Source organism: Hylobates moloch, unplaced genomic scaffold (genome assembly GCF_009828535.3).
Source record: "Hylobates moloch isolate HMO894 unplaced genomic scaffold, HMol_V3 SCAFFOLD_18, whole genome shotgun sequence".
NCBI lineage: Eukaryota > Metazoa > Chordata > Mammalia > Primates > Hylobatidae > Hylobates > Hylobates moloch.
This window is the reverse complement of record NW_026652293.1, coordinates 65,132,773-65,154,672: the sequence shown is the minus strand read 5'-3', so window position 1 is coordinate 65,154,672 and position 21,900 is coordinate 65,132,773. Positions and strand designations below refer to the sequence as shown.

Genomic DNA, 21,900 nt, shown 5'->3' with positions numbered 1-21,900 from the left:
TGCTTCTAAGGAGAATGAGAGACCAGAGACAGGAGGGCAGAGAGAGCTCCTTTTGAGGCCTTTGTTATGTCATTTTCCGAGCCCCAGCATCTTTCAGTGTCGGAAAACAGAGATAGTACTAGTAGCAGAGTTATCAATTTGAGACATATTTACCTTTCATGGACACCTGTAGTCGTTTGAGTGAATTTAGACTTCTTTAGTTTATTACAGTTGCTTTTAGTAGCTGTCCTTAAAATAGAGAATATTCTTGAATTTAACACATATAATTTATTCTCTCCTCTCTTTATTGATTTAATGAGTACTATTTCAGGTTTATAATAGAATTCCCCAGTCTTAAAATGCTTATGGCATTGAAACATCATTAAGTTAGAGCTTTATTCAGCCTACACAGAGAATGGAGGACACTGTGGTTTTCATCGTGCTGCATTTGACCATGGATAGTCTTTACGCTGTATCACTATTCAACTCTTAACTAATATAAGCTACTACTTCAATGAGTGATATTTTCTCATTTTTAGCGTTTTGCTTGTCTGCAAGCATATGGTAAAAGCAAACTAGTAAATAATGGAAAAACCTGTATCAGCTATATATGCTAAATTTTATGTCCTGTTTTTTTCCTGGATAGGCATGCTTGTGGTGATGCATATTACTTCCTAACTTACATCTTTTCTGCTAATAAAATTGTCCCTGCTTCCTATACTAAAATGGTATCATTATTTGTAATGTGTTACAAATTGGGTGGAAGAGGTGTGCGTTCACCAAGCAACATCATGACTTTTCCCTGCCCCGCCCTTTACCCAGGCAAGTTGGAAGAACAACTATTTGAGTGTGAGAACAAGAGCACCAGGACAAGAAGCTGGAAAAATAAGTAGGAGATATTGCTAGTGGCCTGGTTGCCTTGACTAGAAATTTGTACTTTGTGTTCACTGTGGAGTAGTTAAAGCTTTTTAGCTTGAATTTAGCAGGAATGTATTGGTTTCCAACAAGTCTTCCTTATATATCTTGTTTGTGGGAAATACTGAAAGAGCCACAGAATTTTCAATACCACATGGAGGCTATCCCAATAATCACAATAACTTAATTATTTATTCTTAAAAGCTCAGAGAAGAATTAATATAAAAAATTATGGGAACCCTTATACACTGTTGGGGGGAATGCAGATTAGTTCATCCACTGTGGAAAGCAGTTTGGAGATTTCTCAAAGAACTTAGAACTACCATTCGACCCAGCAATTCCATTACTGGGTATATATAACCAAAGGAAAATAGATCATATACCAAAAAGACACATGCACTCATATGTGTATCACTATGCTGTTCACAATAGCAAAGACATGGAATCAACCTAGGTGCCCATCAGTGGTGGATTAAATAAAGAAAATGTGGTATATATACACTATGGAATACTGTCTAGTCATGAAAAGAATGAAATCACATTGTTTGTAGCAACATGGATGGAGTTGGAAACCATAATCCTAAGCAAACCAATACAGGTATAGAAAACTAAATATTACATGTTCTCATTTATAAGTGGGAGCTAAATATTGAGCACCTATGGATGTAAACATGGGAATAATAGGTACTGCAGACTACTAGTGGGAGGAAGGGTGGGAGGGAAGGAAGGAGAGGATGGGGTAAAACACTATCTCTTGGATACTGTGCTCACTGCCTGGGTGTAATATACCCATGTAACAAACCTGCACATGTACCCCCTGTATCTAAAATAAAAGTTGAAAAAAAATTATGGAAAAAGCATAGACAGTGAATTAAATTAATTGTGACATCATCATCAGCAAATGTTTCTTGAATGCAACAAGCTTGCCTGTTTATTCATTTCACCAACCATTTATTATTATGCATAAGACTTCTGCCCATTAAGAATTCATAGTTGAAGATGCAGACATATCTGTCAAGAAGTTACATAAGAGACTGAAAAATGTTCCAGCAAAAGGTACAAGTAGTATTCTAAGTGAGTAGTAGAGAGGAAGAGACACTTTCTAGCTAGGACATTTTTCTTTAACAGTTTTTCCCTTGGAAATGTCTGAGAAAGTTTTGTGGGGAATGTGGGGCTTTTAGGAGCAAAGGATGCTGCTTATTTTGGGTAATGGGAACATCTTGATAGAAGGGACAGAGGCAGAAACCTTTAGGGCATACTCATTTGGGAAAGGTCATTTAATGTGTATTCTGACTGTCAGGTAGGGAAGTTGAGTTAGGAAGGTACTTGGGCCATATTATGGAATTATTTGAAGGTTATTTTGAGATTTAAGTTACGCATAGTATAGTTTTGAATAGATGTGTCTGTGTGAGCTGTTGGTTATCAAAGAAACCCAACTTAAAGTAACTTAAAGAAAGAAAGGCATAGCTCAAGTAACTGGGACGTCTAGGGGTGGCATACTACAGGCATTGTTGGATTCAGGGGCTCCAATATTGTCAGAAGGCCTCTTTTTTTCCTCTCTCTCTCTGTCCTTGCTCTGCCTTCCCCGTGTTGAGCTCTGCATAACAGCCCTTTCTCTGTGATCTATGAGACAGTAGCCAGCAGCTGCAGCCCACACCCTCCTAGCTTAGTTCCTTTGGCAGAACTGAACTTCTTAAGATCCTGACATCATCCCAGAGAAAACTGTAGATGACCTTGCCATGGCCTGCACATATCCTTGAACTAGTCACCGAGCTGAGGGAATAGTGTGCCCAGAGCAGCTCAGGGGACAGCATGACATCAAGGGCAGGGATGGTTCCTTACAAGAACCAGAATGGAATGTGGGAAAGGGACACGAGGCGGACAGAAACTTTAGCTGCCATGGTTGCAGCACAAGAGGGAGGGTAAGAGAAGACTGGAGCTGTTAGCCCAGGTCGGGAACATGGGTGGAGGAGCAGATTTGTCAGGAAGGATGCAGACTCCATCTTCTGCATGTTGAATTATAGGTGCTATGGGCCATTCATGTGGCAGTTGGCTATGAGGGCACAAAGGAGAGGGATAAAGTTAGTGTTGTAGCAGAATAAGGGATTGATGATAAAGAGAGTGAGGGGAACCAAAGTATTTTATCCTGAAATATACTTTGACGTGTTTCAAGATGGCTATTCACTGGGCTGGAAATAGAAGAATAGCTGAAAAGCTGTCTTTTGTAGGGGAGATTTGCATCTGTAGGGAATCTGCATTAATGCAGCCAGGCTTTCTCTAAGGCCCTCCCTTGTCCTGATCTAGGCAAGATTAACTGAGAGTCTGACACCTATAAAGGTCTGAAAAAAAATTTACCATCCATTCTCTCTGAGGGCTGCTACCCATGTGAGGTTTCATCTGCATTATGAGGCAACCTTTGCTAGCCAGGACTCCTCCCCTTCCCATAACCTGTCCTGTCATCGTAACTTGAGGTACCATCATAACCTGTTTTTGGCCATGCTCCTGTCAGGCATTTTAACCAGAGTGATTCCATCTTGAACAGGGGCTGAGTAAAATGAGGCTGACACCTACTAGGCTGCATTCCCAGGAGGTTAGACATTGTTAGTCACAGGATGAGACAGGAGGTCAGCGCAAGATACAGGTCACAGAGACCTTGCTGATAAAACAGGTTGAGGTAAAGAAGCTGCCAAAACTCACCAAAACCAAGATGGTGACAAAAGTGACCTTCTTGTCATCCTCATTGCTCATTATATGCTAATTATAATGCATCAACATGCTAAAAGACACTCCCACCAGCGCCATGACAGTTTACAAAAGCCATGGAAACACCAGGAAGTTACTATTTAGTTTAAAAAAGGGGAGGAACTATGACTTCTTGGATTGCTTGCCCCTTTCCTGGAAAACTCATGAATAATCTACCCCTTATTTAGCATATAATCAAGAAATAACTATAAATATACTCAGTTGAGCAGCCCATGCCGCTGCTTTCCCTGTGGAGTAGCCATTTTTAAATTCTTTACTTCCATAATGAACTTGCTTTCACTTTACGAATTCACCTCAAATTCTTTCTCGTGTGAGATCCAAGAACCCTCTTCTGGGGTCTGGATCGGGATCCCTTTTCAGTAACACTCCAAGCCCCCCATTCTTTCTGTAACCCTAGAAAAAGCTTCACCCATCTGACCATTTCCTTGAGTTCTTTTGTGAGACTTCTGTTCATATTAATATATTTGCTTTTTCTCCTATTAATCTGCCTTTAGTTGATTTTTCATCGAGCTTGGAGAGTGAAGAGGAAGTTTTCCCATGGCTCCTACAATAGCATGGAATAGGGAAGCTGATTGAGGAGGATCAGAGGTTAGATTGGATTGCATGAAATTGCTGCTTTTTTAGGTCAAAAATGGAGAACCATTGGTGGTTTCATATGGTTCAACCTATTCTATGGATTCCCTTATGGGAATGGCTGTGTTCTTCCTTCAGCAGACACTTGCTTATCCTGTAGGAAATGCCCTGCCTCCCTCCTCTTTTCTTCATCTCTTTTGGAAAATATGTACTGGGTGCTTTTTAAATACAGAGTATGTGCTTAGTCCTGGATATGTAGTCATGAACTGGACCTTGCTGGTGTCTAGAGTCTGTCTAGACCAGAGTGTTTTGGGGCTAATAGAAAACTGAGGTGTGGCGGTGCAGGGCTGCAAAACAAACACAAACAAAAATAAAAAGTAGCCTTTTTTTGATGCTGGCTTTCCCCACATACTAGCAAATCCATCCTAACAGTAAGTAGAGAAACGGAGCTTGATGGAATATTTGTGTTCATTTCAGTGGAAAGAAAATGTTTGCCTTCGTTTTCTCAGAACTTTCTTTTGCGGAGAAAACAGCTGATGAACCTGCTGGTGAGAACAAAGAGCCAGACCTCTGTTTGTCTGCAAATCTGGTTTTCACACAGAGCTTCCTGATGAAGTGTGAGGAGCCTCCTCTCAGTGATAGACCAGGGAACAGGGGAGAACCTTTCCCCCTCAGACTTGGCATCACAGCACCTGGCCCCAAGCTCTGTTGCTTGAGAAGATTGTGCTGCTGAAAGCTCATTTCTTTTTTTCCTGTCTAAAGGCAAAACAAGGTAAAATACAATAGTCAGTTGCCTCATATAAACCACCTGCTCAGTAGGAAATGAAGTAAAACTCTTTAGTCCCTATTGCTACTTGAAGAATTTGTGGTTTCCTTTCCTGTCAGTAAACAAAAGCCGTCAGTTAAAAGAGTGGAACATTGTTTACAGGATGTTTGCTGTATCAAAGGAAGGAAAAGTGCCTCTTACAGACTGTTCATTGTGTTGGGAATATTACAACATCAAGTGTCTCTCCTAGAGAAGAGACATTAAGCATAAGATATTTAGTCACAAAACACAGACTGTTTCATTAACAGGACTTTTAAAGGACTTATTTTGTAAACTCAAGTTGATGACTTCATAACGTATCAGCATAAAGAATATAGATGAGAGTAGAAAGCTTCCTTAGAGAAAAAATGGGATCCCAAAATTTTGAAAAATATTGATGCTTCAGAGGCTTTGAGGTTTTTTAAATTGTAGAATATCATGCCTTTTTTTTTTTTGCAAGAAATATTTATCTTATATAGTTCAGTAATGTATTTTAACCTAGGCTTCCACACGTCGCCTTTCAGTACAGGCATACTTTGGAGGTTTGCTTATTTCCCAGACAACTGCAATAAAACAAATGTTGCAGTACAGCAAGTCACACAGATTTTTTTTTTCCAGTGCATTTAAAAGTTACAGTTACACTATACTAGAGTTTATTAGGTATGCAGTAGCATTATGTCTAACAAATGTGCAAACCTTAATTTAAAAATACTTTTTGCTAAAAAATGCAAATGATTATCTGAGCCTTCAGCAAGTCAGTCTTTTTGCGGGTGGAGAATCTTGTCTCTGTTGATGGCTGTTGACTGATCAGGGTGGTGGTGGCCGAAGGTTGGGCTGGGTATGGCAATTTCTTCAAATAAGACAACAATGAAGTTTGCCACGTCAATTGGCTCTTCCTTTCATGAAAGACTTCATGCTGTTTCATAGCATTTGACCCACAGTAGAACTTCAAGACTGGAGTCTCTCCTCTCAAACCCTGCCAAGCTTATGTAATATCCTAAATCCTTTGCAACAATGTTCATATCATCTTCACCTCCGTCTCAAGAAACCAGTTTCTTTGCTCCTCTACAAAAAGCAACTCCTCATCCATTCAAGTTTGATCATGAGTTTGTAGCAATTTAGTCAGATCTTTAGGTGCCAATTATAATTCTAGTGTTCTTGCTATTTCTTCCTCTATTGAAATGTTGAGCCCCCGCCCCAAAGTCATCCTCGAAGTTTGGAGTCGACTTCTTCCAAACTCCTGTTAATTGTTGATATTTTGACCTCCACCCATGAATCATGAATGTTCTTGATGGCATCTATAATGGTGATTTTAAAAGGGTTTCAGTTTACTTTGCCCAGATCCACCAGAGGAATTGCTATCTGTGATAGCTATAACATTACGAAAATTACCTCCTAAATAATAAAACTTAAAAGTCAGATTTACTTTTTAATCCATGGGCTGCGGAATGGATGTTGTTAGCAGGCAAGAAACAGTATTCATCTTGTACACCTCTATCAGAGCTCTCGGGTAACCAGGGGCATTGTCAATGGGCAGTAACATTTTGAAAGGAATCTTTTTTTCTGAGCACTAGGTTTCAATGTGGACTTAAAATATTTAGTAAATGATGCTGTAAACAGACGTGCTGTCATCCAGGCTTTGTTGTTCCAATGATAGAGCACAGGCAGAGTCGATTTAGCATAATTCTTAAGGGCCCGAAGATTTTCGGAATGGTAACTAAGCATGAGTTTCAACTTAAAGTTACCAGCTGCGTTAACTGCTAACGAGAATTAGCCTGTTCTTTAAAGCTTTGAATCCAGGCACTGACTTCCCTTCTCTACCTATGAAAGCCCTATAGGACATCTTCTAATAGAAGGCTGTTTGATTTACATTGAACATTTGCCGTTTAGTGTAGCTCTCCTTGTACCTCAGCCTCTGCTACCTGCAGACTTTTCTTCTGCAGCCTCCTCACCTCTCTCAGCCTTCATTGAATTGAAGAGTATTAGGGCCTTCCTCTGAACTAGGCTTTGGCTTAAGGAAAGGTGGCTGGTTTCATCTTCTGCACAGAACACTCAAACTTTCCCCGTATCAGCAATGAGGTGGTTTTGCTTTCTTATTATCATCTGTGTGTTCACGGAAGTAGCACTTTTAATTTCCGTCAAGAACTTTTCCTTTGTATTCATGACTTGGCTGTTTGGCACAAGAGGCTTAGCTTTCGGCCTGTTTTGGCTTTTGACACGTCTTCCCCATTAAGCTTAATTGTTTCTAGTTTTTGATTTAAAGTGAGTTGTTTGACTCTTCCTTTTACTTGAATACGGAGAGGCCGTTGTATGGTTATTAATTGGCCTAAGTTCAATATTGTTGTGTCTCAGGGAATCGGGGTGTCTGAGGAGAGGGAGAGAAACGGGGGAGGCTGGTCGGTGGAGCCATCAGAACACAATATTTATGGATTAAATACACTGTTTTATATGAGTGTGGCTCATGCCACCCCAAAACAGTTACACTAGTTCCATCCAAGATCGCTGATCACAGGTCACCACAACAAACATAAAAGTAATGACGAAGTTCGAAGTATTGTGAGAATCACAGTGTGACACAGAAACACCAAGTGAGCACTTAGTGTCAGAAAAGTGGTGCCGATAGACTTGCTCCATGCAGGGTTGCCACAAACCTCCAGTCTGTAAAAGACACAGTGTCTGCAAAGCGCTGTAACATGAGGTTCACCTTATACCTAGTACTGTGTCTGAGTCCCTGACGGTACTAGATGTCCACTGATGTTACGTAGATTGAGACTGTTGTGCAACCATCACCATCATCCATTTTCAGACCTCTTCATCTTGAAAACTCTGTATCTATTTAACCCCGTTTCGCCTCACCCCAATCCCTGGCAACCACCATTGTACTTTCTGATTTTATGAATTTGACTTACTCTATATACCTCATATAAATGGAATCATACAGTATTTGTCCTTTTTGTGACTGGCTTATTTGCTTAGCGTGGTATCTTCAGGGTTCATCTATGTTGTAGTTTTTGTGAGACTTTCCTTCCTCTTTAAGGCTGAATAATATTCCATGGCACGTATTTCCCATATGTTGTTTCTGCATTCATCTAATGGGCGTTTGGGTTGCTTCTACCTTTTGCGCCACTGTGAATAATGTTGCTGTGAACAAGGCTGTGCCAGTTCATCTTCGAGATCCTGCTTTCAGTTCTTTTGGCTGTATGCCCAGAAGTAGAACTGCTGGGTTATATGGTAATGCTGTGTTTAATTTTTTTTTAGGTACTCACTATATTATGCATCAGATTTTTAAACTCAGAACTGTCTACATTGGTTACAAAAATTGTCAGTGAGAATTTCTTTCCCCACCCTAATCCTAACCACTGCACAAAATCTTACATTTAGCCGCAGTTGAGGGACTACTGGTAATTTTTCATCTACTGTTTCTGTGCTTCATAAAAATGGAGACAGATTGAAAAAGGAGGGCTTTTTAAAACTAAGACTAGTCATAGCCTTCTCAGTAGGTGACCTTACAGTTTGTCGCCTCTCAGAGTGAAAGGAATCTGTTAATGCTATGCTGGGTTAACAGTCGTAAACTGGTTCTGTCTCCGGGGTGCCCTCCTTCTTTGGGTCTGTCTTGTCTTTTTAAGGAAGCAGTGCTGGATCTTGGCAGCATTTAGAGAACCACACTGTCTTCATAAACCCATGTTTATATAGTTGTGTCTTAAGTGTATACTCCACATTGTTGCGTTTTGAGTCCATGCAGTGTCAGGTCTGAGGGTGAGCCCTGGGGCGCTTGGCTGTAGTTGAGTTTGCAGAAATTCTTACGTTGATTATTTTAAAAAATGATGTGTTGAAAGCATGATCTTAGGAGTCCAGCTGACTTGAGTTCACATCCTGCACTTGCTGATTCGCCTGGGACAAATAACCAGTCTCTTGAGTGCCAGTTTCCTCGACTAGGGAGGCAGAAAAGGCCAACTGTTTTTTTCTTTTAACGTGGTGGTAAGTTTGGAAATAACATATATAAAGTGTTTTAGTAGAGTGTCTAGTACGTAGCACTGCATACCTAATATTGGCCATCGCCATTATCACTGAAAGAAGATGTGGTTCAACAGAATTTAGTACCAAAATGGATACCTGGAGTTCTCAAAATTTTTGGTTTTAGAATTCCTTTGATGTTCTTAAAAATTATTGGAATTCCATGGAGCTTTTGATTATGTGGCTTATCTCTGTTAATGTTTACCATACTAGAATTAAAACTGAGAAATTTTGAAAATATTTATTAATTAAGAATGATGGTGATAACCCCTTTATATTTTATTATAAATAGCATTTTATGAAAATAATTATTTTTCAAAACAAAAATTGATGAGCAGAATGATATTGCTTTATACTTTTGCAAATTTCATTAATGTGTGGCTGAAGAGAAGACAGCTGGATTCTCTTACCTGCTTCTTCATTCAATCTCTTGTGCTACCATATGTTTCTCAACCTCTGGAAAACTCCATTGAACACTGGGGAGAGAAGAAGAGTAGAAAAGATAAATAGTGCCTTGGTATCAACATGAAAATGGTTTTGACCTTGTGGACCCCTGGGGATTCCTCAGCCCACATGTTGAAACCGCTGACCAAGAGTTGTTCTGGGAGTCTGAATGGGTCTCTTTCTTCGTTTGTAGGTTCTTGCCAGGCTGTGTGAGCTCGCTGCTCTTCCCCACTCAGGTAAGCCTGCAAGCAAGGCATCCTCACTTCAGAGAGGCATGTTGATTTTTAAATTGGGGTTTTGTGTCCCACTAATTTTTTTTAAAAGATTGTTTTGGTTTCCCTAGGCTGACAGAGTGTATGTTTTTATTTTGTCACTCTTCCACAGCAATATTACATGGGTGAGCACTGTTTTCAGAAAGCTCATTTGAATTTTGGAGTCACCTAGTTTCAAAGCCTCTGGAGGCTTTGAAAGGAGTCACTGAAGAGTTCCTGTGAGCATCCCTGAATGCGTTTAAAAGGATCTGCTTTTAATAATTGGTTTGTATGTTGTCTACATGGAGCATCCCTTGTATTAGAGGCACAACACAGGAGCATGTTGGTGGGTAAAGAGCTGCCAAAGGCTTCTCTCCCGGTATAGGATGTGCCCTGGGCCCATTGAGAGCGGCCATTGTGAGGAAGGTGATCAAGGGAGTGGTGGGGCAAGTCCAGCCTGCTCTGCCTGGGGCCGGGGGCACTGTCACCTAAACCCCTTCCTTGGCTGCAGAGTAAAGGCAGAGGGGCTCCCTTACTTGTGTGTGTGCACAAATACTGCATTTCCTGTAGCAGCAGGAAATAAGATGGGCTTGTGAAGGAGCCTGTCGGAAGTAACCACCCCCAGGACATTTGTCCTCCAGCTTTGGATTGTCAAAAATGGATTCCCATCCTTTCCTCTCAGTCTGTGTCTACACAACAATGCACATAGGCACATGGCACATGCATGCACCCACACACACGGTTTTCAGGTTACAAACTTCATGACCTTTTACCCCTAAGCACTTCAGTGCGATAGAGATATTTGCTTGGGTAACAGAGGTTTAGTTACCAACTTCAGATAGCTTAATATCGATTCCTTACTCACACCGAATCTATTATTTGTATCCCAGTTTTACCATTTGCCCAAAAATGTCCTTTGCAGCATCATTCCCCTCCATATAGGGTCCCTCTAGGGTCAGGCGCTGCATTTAGTTGCCGTGTCCCTTGATCAATCTTTATTTCCACAGCCTTTGTCTTTTATGCATGTTGGTGCATTTTGAGGTCTGTGGCCTGGGAGCTTGCCTTTAAAAAATGATTTGAGGGGCTGGGCACAGTAGCTCAAACCTGTAATCCCAGCATTTTGGGAGGCCGAGGCGGGCGGATCACCTGAGATGGGGAGTTCGAGACCACCCTGACCAACATGGAGAAACCCGTCTCTACTAAAAATACAAAAAAAAAATTAGCCGGGCATGGTGGCTCACGCCTGTAATCCCAGCTACTTGGGAGGCTGAGGCAGGAGAATCACTTGAACCCAGGAGGCGGAGGTTGCAGTGAGCCGAGATCGCGCCATTGCACTCCAGCCTGGGCAACAAGAGCTAGACTTTGTCTCAAGGAAAGAAAAATATATATATATTTATATATATAAATATATATATAAATATATATATAGTGAGCCGAGATCGCGCCATTGCACTCCAGCCTGGGCAACAAGAGCTAGACTTTGTCTCAAGGAAAGAAAAATATATATATATTTTATATATATATATAAATATATATATAATATATATTTTTTATGTATTTTATATATATATTTATATATATATATAAACATTTAAACTGTGGCAGAATACCACTGGAGGAGGGGGTGGATATCCACTCCGAGTTTCTTATAAATTGTGAATACATAAGTACAAACATGTTGAGTGGTGAAATTGTGGAAATCCTTACAAGAGAAGAGGTGGAATGGAGGAGAGAACAGTAGAGACAGACTCTGCCTGAAAAGAATGTGTTCCCTCCTAATGGGAATCAAGAGACTTGGCTGAAGTGCTAGTGAAAGCCGTTGAGACTGAGTAAATTCTGATGTGGAAGTAAAACGAGGGAGATAGTGAACATTTTCAGCATAGGAAATGGGAGGTGCTTCCCACCTAGGTTTGAGGAAAAACCAATACATTGTACGGCTGCCCTTGTCCCTCCCAGTTCCTTGGTTTCCTCTGAATCTAAGCGATGAGTTCTTTCTGTTACTAGCCTGCTGGCCAGCTAAGGGACACCTCATGCTGCCCGGACACAGCTGGGGACCTTCTGGCCTTTACAGCACTTTGGAGTACTGTGGGAAATAGGCACTCTGTGGACTTCACACTTTCTGAATTTCCCTTAGTCGGGTGTATACAGAAGTGCACCTAGAGGACATGGTCTCCAGATTAATTTCTTTATGGGTAATTTTGATGAGTGAAGTTCTGGAATATGCTACCGTATACAATAGGGAGCACACTTGTGATGCTTTGTGTTAGCCCCTTTTTGTGTTGCTATAAAGAAATACCTGAGGCTGGATAATTTACAAAGAAAAGGGGTTTAATTCACGGTTCTGCAGGCTGTACAGGAAGCATGGTACTGGCATCTGCTTGGCTTCTGGTGAGACCTAAGAAAGCTTTTAGGTAGAAGTTGAAGCAGAAGCCAGCATGCCACGTGGTGAGAGTGGAAGAATCAGACAGAAGGGGGAGGTCCCAGACTCTCTTAAACAACCATATTTCATGTGAACTAACTGAGGGAGAACTCACTTAACCCCAAGGGGATGGTGCTAAACCATTCATGAGGGATCCACCTCCATGATTCAGTCATCTCTCACCAGGCCCCACCCCCAACCCTGGGATCACGTTTCAACATGAGATTTGGAGGGAGCAAACATCTAAGCCATATCATGTGTGTGCATGATTTTAGGCAAACTTCGTTTTGCCAAAAGTTCTTTAGTTTTTAAATTTGTAAGTATATTAATTTCAGGTAACACAGAAATGTATAAAACGGAGCATAAATCTCTCCTGCAGTCTCATTCCCCAAAGGCAATCACTGTCAATCAACAGACTTCTCAGAAATCCACATGCACACTTAAAAAAATTGAATTATTCGATATGTACTATTTTTGACCACAGATATGTTGTACATTGCCTTTATTTTCACTTACCAATATATTGTAGACATCTTTTCATTGTCTGGTTTTAATGTTAAAAAAAGTGTTTTATCGTTTTAGTGTTTATGTTCTAAAAAATTAATACTGAGGTTAGGTTTACATGCTATTGGCCACTTGTATTTGTTTTGCTCATTTATCTTTTGGAGTTTTACATGTACTGATATTTTTAATCTCTATTCTGGATATTAGTCTTTTGTCACATGTAACAAACAAGTATTTTTTCCAATTCTTAGTTTGCCCTTGAGCTTTCTGGAGATACTTTTTGCAATAGAGTAGTTTTGATTTCTCTTTTATCAAGTATGTCAGTCTCTCAGTCTCTCCCTAAGTTTAGCTCCTTTTTTTTTTTTTATTTTATAGTTTCTGGCCTGATTCTCATGCTAAGAGAAAACTTCCCCACTCCACAATTATAAAATTACTTTCCATATTTTAGTTTTAAATTTGCATATGATACTTTTTTTCTTTATTTTTGCCTGTGGTATGAGTTCCAGATCTAAATTTTTTCTAGTCTGTTAGTCCAACTCCAGGTATTCTCTCTTGTTTTAAAATTAAATTTTATTTATATTTTTACTGTTTGAGTTGCTTTTGATTTGGATCCATATGATGTCTTTAAGAGCATAGAGGAAAGTAAAGCCGTGCTTCCTTGAATAAGCTGCTGTGTCTCAGGTAGTCTTTTTTCTCAGTTGAAAATCCATTTCAAATGCTATTTTAACATGGGTTACAATTGGACCGTAATTAAAGGGGACATCACAAATCTGTACAACATATCTGTTGATAAAAAGTATGAATGAAGTTCAGTTGCTTTGGTTCTTTTAGTTTTTCTTTTGCAGTGACCTTTATTCTCCAGTTAACTTATATGTAAAGAGCACCTTGTTTAAAATCTACAGATTTTGTGATAGCGTCAGAACCGAGGAGATGGCATACTTATTACTGACTTGTTGTGTATTCCTTCGTAGATGATTTTACCATTTGATGCCCTCATTTTCCCATTGGCGAAGTTAGGATTTGTTCACTTAACCATCTTAAAGGCTTAGAAACTTGTTTATCAGAGGATTAGGAGACTTGTTCTGTGGGAGGATTCAAATTATTATCATGAGAAGTGACTGAGACAAGTTTGGGCTGAGCTCCAAATTCTTGTCCTTACAAAGATGAATAGAATTTTCCGAGATAGCTGGCACTGTAGTGTTACAGAGGTCTGTGTTTCAGCTTTCGGACTTCTAGTAAGAATTTTTAACTCCTTAGGGGTTTTCTTATCAGAAAGGTGCTGTTTTGATGCCTGGAATATTTTGTTCCTTCTCTCTGCTTTCAGCTTTACCTTCCGCCTTTCACCCTTTGGGAATCAAAGTAAGTATTGGAGGGATGGTGCTAGGCTTCCTTTTGATCCTGCACTTTTTTATTTTATGGTCAGTTTCGTAAGGCCAGTAGAATTCTAGACTGGAATGGATCTTTAGAGGATCCGTAATTTATGTTTATTTATTTATTTATTTAGAGATGGAGTCTCACTCTGTTGCCCAGGCTAGAGTGCAGTGGTGCCATCTTGGCTCACTGCAACCTCCCTCTCCTGGGTTCAAGCGGTTCTCCTGCCTCAACCTCCCAAGTAGCTGGGACTACAGGCATGCGCCACCACGCCCAGCTAATTTTTGTATTTTTAGTAGAGATGGGGTTTCACTGTGTTGGCCAGGCTGGTCTCGAACTCCTGACCTCAGGTGATTCGCCTGCCTCAGCCTCCCAAAGTGCTGGGATTACAGGTGTGAGCCACCATGCCTGGCCTTCATCAATTTTTAAAATGTTCTCAGACTGAGTTTCTCATTGTCCTGCCCAAGTTTCTGAACAAACATTCTAGTTGCTAGATCTCTACAGGGGGAACGACAGCATCCTTTGCCTGCTTACAGCAGATGTGTGCCATCTCTTGCCAGGATCGGGTTGTCAAGAACAAGTTGGGGTGCTGGTGCTTGATCCTTCACTCGGGTGTTTGACCACTGGGACATGCAGTTGCCTATATATAACATGTTTAGATGATTTCATATCTCTTCCTAAATTCCAATTTTTTTGCTGCTTATATCTGAATTTCAGGGTGGGTAAACACAAACACTTTCCAGATTATGTTTTGAAACATTTTATTTCATATCACACTATCAGCCAAATTTAGAAAGCTGTAGCCACCTCAGGCAGATGGTCTTAAAATCTGAAGACCTCAGGGGAAGGAGACTGTGGGCTCTCAAGAGTGATTTCATACAGTAAATATTTACCGAATAATTTCTGTAAGTGCAGTACTCTGTTAGTTGCTGGGGGAAACAAGATGATGAAAAGGCAGCCCTTCCCCGTCAAGAGTTTATAATCTAAAGGGGAAAAAGCAAATATACATAAATAGCTCTGATAAAAGGTTCAGTTGCTGTAATGATGAAATACTGGGAGAATACCAGTGAGCTGAGATGACCGTGGATCTGTGTGTCCTCCAGGGCGCCTGACATGTTGTAGGCACTCAATGCACACGTTTGGGTGGATAAATGAACACATGTAGTAGACATGTGCATTTTGGTGTACTTTATTCAGAGTGAAAAAGATGTATAGAAAGAGATAATGTGTTAGATTTGCATATGGCCTCATAGGGTTTGAGGATTTGATGAGGTCATCAAGGGCCCGAGGCAAGCTGAGCAGAAATCCAGCCCATGGTCCACTCCATGTCCTCTTGTACCCAGGACGGCCCTGCCTGTTCCTTAGCCTCCTCTTCCCAAGGCTTGGAACACTCTTTTTTTCTGCAGCACCTGAACCCATTGCACAAACAAAGTAAGATTTGGTCCTTAATTCAGTAGGTCTATGAGAGTGAAAAAAAACAGTGTTTTTTCCTCTGCTGCTGTCATACCACAACAGTCAACAAAGAAGACTTCCATGACCACATGTTTGGCGGTTTTCCCCCCACACCAAGCAAGCAACGAATCCTGCAGCAAACACCAGCTGGCTATCTTCTAATTCAACTCAGCTCTGATACTATTTACCTGGAGATAGTGTCAGATCCCACAGGTTGAGGGCCCAGTCCCAGGACTCTCCTTCCTTCCTCTGCCGCTTCATGTGCCAGTCTCAAGCTCCAGGTGGATTTCCCTGTGCTTCTGATTGACTACATTGGGGTTTCCACAACCCCCTCGTTGGATATGATTAATTTGCTAGAGCGGCCCACTGAACTCAGGGAAACTCTTAGATATACTGGTTTATTACAAAGGATGTTACATGTCTCTTCTACAGATGAAATGCATAGGGTGAGGTTAGGGAGAGGGACACAGAGCGTCCATGTACTTTACAGTCATACCACCTTCCAGGAACCTCCATGTGTTCAGCTGTCTGGAAGCTTCCGGAACCCTGTCGTTCTGGACTGTTAGGGAAGCTTCGTTACTTAGGCATTATTGATTAAACCATTGACCATTGGTGATCAAATTAACCTTCAGCCCCTCTCTCCTCCCTGGAGGCTGTGGGATGGGGCAGAAAGTCCCAACCCTCCGATTAGGCCTTGGTCTTTCAGTTGACCAGCCCCATCCTAAAGCTACCTCAGGGCTGCCATCCATCAGTTAACTCATTAGCATACAAAAAGATGTCACTGGAAATTTTAAGTGTTTTAGGAGTTGTATACCAGGAAATGGGGGTGAAGTTCAAATATATATTTTACACTATCACAGTCCAATACGCTGGTTTCTCGTGGACTGATTCATGCTAATCAGACTCAAAACAAACTCCTTTATATCTTGGAATTTTTTTTTTTTTATTGGCAAGGTAGAATATGCTTTACTTGGTAATTAGAAATTTCTTTATTTTTCCTTCCCTTTTTCCAATTTTTGTTCTTACCATTAGGTAATAGTTGAATAAATGACAATAATTTATTATATATCTTGATTATATTATTAGTAAGGTTTCCCAAAATGTAATGCTGATCAACTTGATCGCACAAGACACACTTTATGACTGAAGGTGACAGATACTGTCTTTCATTTGCAGTGTATTTTCAGGCCATTTCCTCTTTTGTTGAATAATTATTCAGCTTTATTTTCTTACTGTTCACTATGTGACAGATAATATTTTAGTATTTTACCTTTTTCATTTAACCTTTCAGTAGTGCTTTGAAGTAGGTATCTCCATTTAAAAAATAAGGCCCAGGGAGGCTTTGTGATTTGCCTAAGGGTCATATAGCTAATTTGTAATGGAGCAAACTACCAGATCTCTGTGGCAATGCCCCAAGGGCAGTGACTTAAGGAGACAGCCAAGTCATCCCGTTAGTCGTATTTTATAGATAATTTCAGAATGTGGTCTTATTTTGCTTCTGCAGGCAGTTAGGAGAAAAACCAAAAAGAAGCATCTGTACAATTATATTGTTATCTTCTATATGTTCATATATTGTTCATGCAGAAAGATAAGCATATTGATATTGTGCAAAACCAAATTGAATCCTCATAAGACTTCAAGAATGTATACTAGAGTAATAGGAAACAATTACTGCATATTCTCACACTTAAATGAAATTATTGATCCATTCGTAGCATAAAGCCCTGCTTGAAATAATCAGACTTCTAAAAACACACTGACCCCTGAGTGTTGTGAACGTTGGATTCTTTTCTGTTTTGCCAAATCTTCAACTTAAGTGGAGTTTAAATGGTTAAGATATCTGAAAGAAGTGTGAAATGTGAAAGTCAGTATATTAAGGATTATCCCTACAGATTTTTAAAATGCAATGTCATGCTTTGTACAAGCCTTCTACAGTGTTATTTGGAAAGCATTTATAGTACCATATTATAAAGACAGTTTTGTATATTCCGTTAGTGAAGAGCCACGAATACCACTCTTAGTTCATGAATCTGAAATCCAGCAGGGCTTTTCCACATACCACATTGTGATTTTATAAGTTAAGTCTCAGTATGTATGGTTTGTTTTCTTTCCTTTGTTTGTTTGCTTTTATTAAACATTTCTCTTTGGAGGAAATATCAGTGGAAAGCTTTATAAAGGAAGAATTCAGTGAGGAACAATGAATAGTGTTAAGGTTTTGATTCTTTAATGAGATTTTTTAATGTTTTTCCTCAATGAAAGTATGTCCGGAATTGGTGGGTTCTTGGTCTCACTGATTTCAAAAATGAAGCCGCGGACCCTCGTGGTGAGTGTTAACAGTTCTAAAGGCGGCGTGTCCGGAGTTTGTTCCTTCTGATGTTCGGATGTGTTCGGAGTTTCTTCCTTCTGGTGGGTTCGTGGTCTTGCTGGCTCAGGAGTGAAGCTGCAGACCTTCGCAGTGAGTGTTACAGCTCTTAAGGCGGCACATCTGCAGTTGTTCGTTCCTCCCAGTGGGCTCGTGGTCCCACTGGCTTCAGGAGTGAAGCTGCAGACCTTCGCGGTGAGTGTCACAGCTCATAAAAGCAGTGTGGACCCAAAGAGTGAGCAGTAGCAAGATTTATTGCAAAGAGCGAAAGAACAAAGCTTCCACAGTGTGGAAGGGGACCCGAGAGGGCTGCCACTGCTGGCTTGGGCAGCCTGCTTTTATTCTCTTATCTGGCCCCACCCACTTCCTGCTGATTGGTAGAGCTGAGTGGTCTGTTCTGACAGGGCGCTGATTGGTGCGTTTACCATCCCTGAGCTAGACATAAAAGTTCTCCACATCCCCATCAGATCAGTTAGATACAGAGTATCGACACAAAGGTTCTCCAGGGCCCCACCAGAGTAGCCAGACACAGAGTGTCGATTGGTGCACTCACAAACCCTGAGCTAGACACAGGGTGCTGATTGGTGTATTTACAATCCCTGAGCTAGACATAAAGGTTCTCCACATCTCCACCAGGAGATGACTCAGGAGCCCAGCTGGCTTCACCCAGTGGATCCCGCACCAGGGCTGCAGGTGGAGCTGCCCGCCAGTCCCACGCCGTGTGCTTGCACTCCTCAGCCCTTGGGTGGTCGATGGGACTGGGTGCCGTGGAGCAGGGGGTGGCGCTCGTCGGGGAGGCTTTGGCCACACAGGAGCCCGTGGAGGGGGTGAGAGGCTCAGGCATGGCGGACTGCAGGTCCCGAGCCCTGCCCTGTGGGAAGGCAGTTAAGGCCAGGTGAGAAATTGAGCACAGCACCAGTGGGCTGGAACTGCTGGGGGACCCAGTACACGCTCCGCAGCTGCTGGCCTGGGTGCTAAGCCCCTCATTGCCCAGGGCCGGCAGGGCCGGCCGGCTGCTCCGAGTGAGAGGCCCGCCAAGCCCACGCCCACCCGGAACTCCAGCTGGCCCGCAAGTGCTGCGCGCAGCCCCGGTTCCCACTCGCGCCTCTCCCTCCACACCTCCCTGCAAGCTGAGGGAGCCGGCTCTGGCCTTGGCCAGCCCAGAAAGGGGCTCCCACAGTGCAGCGGTGGGCTGAAGGGCTCCTCAAGTGCCACCAAAGTGGGAGCCCAGGCAGAGGAGGCGCCGAGAGCAAGCGAGGGCTGTGAGGACTGCCAGCACACTGTCACCTCTCAAAAGCACTTTCTGAGGTAATGAGCAATGTGTCTGATAGAGGCTGAGAGGTTGAGACTCCATCTCAAAACAAAAGAAAACAAAACAAACAGAAAAAGCTTTGTTATTTTAAGCAGTGGTCTAAGCCCTAGCTGTGCACCTCAGAAATTTAAACCTGAATTAAAAACTGAATTTCCAACATCTATATTTTCCTAAACTGCCCCAGATAATTCTTAAAAGCTATGAAGGGTTGAGAACTTCAGTGTAAAGGCAACTTGAAAGAGCCATAGTCAATAATTATTATAATGTAATCATCAGCTTCATGTCTATTTCAGTGGGCGGGTAAAAGTTCTCTTAAGCGTGACAGTGTATACTATAGGAACCATCCCATCTTGAGAGTCCTTTCAAACGCAAACATTCCTTCTGCCTCATACTTCTGTGGTCTAGGAAGTCACAGGATATTGGATCATTGTGTCCCCTTCATACCTTAAGGCACACACAATAGAAATAAGGGCCCTGCAGTCACCCATTTTAAAAGTTTGTTTGTTTAGAGAGAGAAAGGAATAGAGAATCTGTATGTGCAGTAAAAGGTGATAATTTTCTGTATTGGTTTTCCTACTAACAAATGGTAACACATTCTAAGTTCAGATTTAATTCTTGGTAATAATAATAGTTAGCATTTATCGAGTACTTCCTGTTCTAAGGTTTGCTGTAAGCATTTTGCAGGTGTTCTTTGTTTTATTAATTAGTATAAAGCAGCTCCTCTTGCTGTCTTTCTTGCTCTGTGGATGCAGCACACAGAGGCACAAAGATACCTAAGGGACTTGTCCAGGTTGCACAGTCAATAGTTGAGCAGGCACTTTGGCCTGAAGGAGATTCTAGTGTCAGGCTCTTAGCCGTGAGCCTGTGTTGACACCCATGTATTTGCAGAAAAGCATTCTGGCAGTTGGGCTTGGTGAAAACAGTTTGATTTAGTGAAAAATCCTGGAAGAACCTTAATCTGAGAGTTAGACAACAACCTGGTTTGCCATCCAAGGTGTCAGATTATTAACTTCATGTAACATTGGGCAAGTTACTTCACCTAAGGTTTTTATCCAGATTCATCCAGACTATGCTTGTTGATCTAGCTATTTTCTTTTATTTGAAAAACAACTGTTACTAAGACACTATTTTTATCTTTCATTTACTGTACTTACTCATTATCAATTTATTTACTTTAAGTTCTGGGATACATGCACAGAACGTGCAGGTTTGTTACGTAGGTATACATGTGCCACGGTGGTTTGCTGCACCTATCATCCCGTCATCTAGGTTTTAAGCCCTGCATGCATTAGCTATTTGTCCTGATGCTCTCCCTCCCCTCGTCCCCCACCCTGAGACAGGCCTCAGTGTGTGTTGTTCCCCTCCTTATGTCCATGTGTTCTCATTGTTCAGGTCCCACTTATGAGAGAGAATATGTGTACACTTATTATTTATTACTTCTCCCATCTATATTAATATGTATTAATTTATTAATACTTCTGGGAAAAGAGTAATACTTCTCCCATCCTGTCCCCACAATAAAAAGTTAGAGTAACAATCTCTTTTCAAATAAATATATTGAAAAAAGGAAAAGTACATGCTAAATTAAAATTGGGGTTTGAGGAGTATTAACACGTAGCTTTTAACCTTGTACTTTCTTATGATCTCATCTGATGGTTTCTTGTAGCTGCCTATTGTGGCCTGATTCTCATTCTGTCCAGGAGTGCTCTCTAGAAGGGTGGCACTCCTGGCCTCTTGGTGGCCCATCCCTTGCAGGCAGGCTTCATGCTTGATACTGACCGCCTCCCTCCTGGTTTTTGTTTCCTGCCTCTGTGGCCTGAGCAGTCCACCTGATAGGGTCTAAAAACCTTTCTTGGCCAGGAGCAGTGGCTGATGCCTGTAAGAAGTTGCAGCGAGCCAAGATCGCGTCATTGCACTCCAGCCTGGGCAACAAGAGCGAAACTCCATCACACACACACACACACACACACACACACGCGAAAAAAAATCTTTTGTCGTTCAGTCTGGCCAACATGATGAAACCTCGTCTCTACTAAAAATACAAAAATTAGCTGGGTGTGGTGGCAGGCGCTTGCAGTCCCAGCTACTCGGGAGGCTGAGGCAGGAGAATCGCTTGAACCTGGGAGGCAGAGGCTGCAGGAAGTGGAGATCATGCCACTGCACTCTAGCCTGGGCAACAGAGCGAGACTCCGTCATAAAACAAAACAAAACAAAAAGCTTTGTTGTTTTAAGCAGTGGTCTAAGCCCTAGCTGTGCACCTCAGAAACTTAAAACGGAGTTTAAAACTGAATTTCCAACATCTGTATTTTCCTAAACTTCCCCAGGTAATTCTTAAAAGCTATGAAGGAAGGGTTGAGAACTTCAGTGTAAGGGAAACTTGAAAGCCATATTCAATAATTATTATAATGTAATCATCACAATAGACCTTCATGTCTATTTCAGTGGGAGGGTAAAAGTTCTCTTAAGCGTGCTAATGTATACTATAGAAATGTGTGGCTCAGTCATGCACCCCACCTCGGTTTGCCTGCCTAGGTCCCCCCGCGTTCTTCTCATTTTCTTGTGTAGGCTGTAAGGGCTAAAATTTAGGTTTGCTGTGTGTTCAGACAAAATGAGGAAGCTGGAGGAATCCAGGTGAAGAGGTGACCACAAGAGCTTAGGTGCAGACTGAAAATACAATTTAGTTTTCTTTTGTATTCCTTTGTCTGTTGTTTAGGAGTTGAGTATGTAGGATTATTC

At 41.5% G+C, this 21,900-nt stretch overlaps 1 protein-coding gene across 6 annotated transcripts in view; it reads left to right on the top strand.

Annotated features, from left to right (window-relative positions):
* Nucleotides 1–21,900, top strand: part of SIPA1L2 (signal induced proliferation associated 1 like 2) — a 236,073-nt gene that overhangs the window by 46,626 nt on the left and 167,547 nt on the right. For 4 of the 6 annotated variants that reach the window (XM_058430755.1, XM_032136772.2, XM_058430754.1 and 1 more), the window contains exon 2: nt 9,687–9,729. The exons of the other annotated variants lie outside the window; for them this stretch is intronic. The gene's annotated coding sequence lies outside the window, so the exon portion shown is untranslated. The remainder of the gene's footprint in view (nt 1–9,686; nt 9,730–21,900) is intronic. 6 annotated transcript variants of the gene reach the window in all.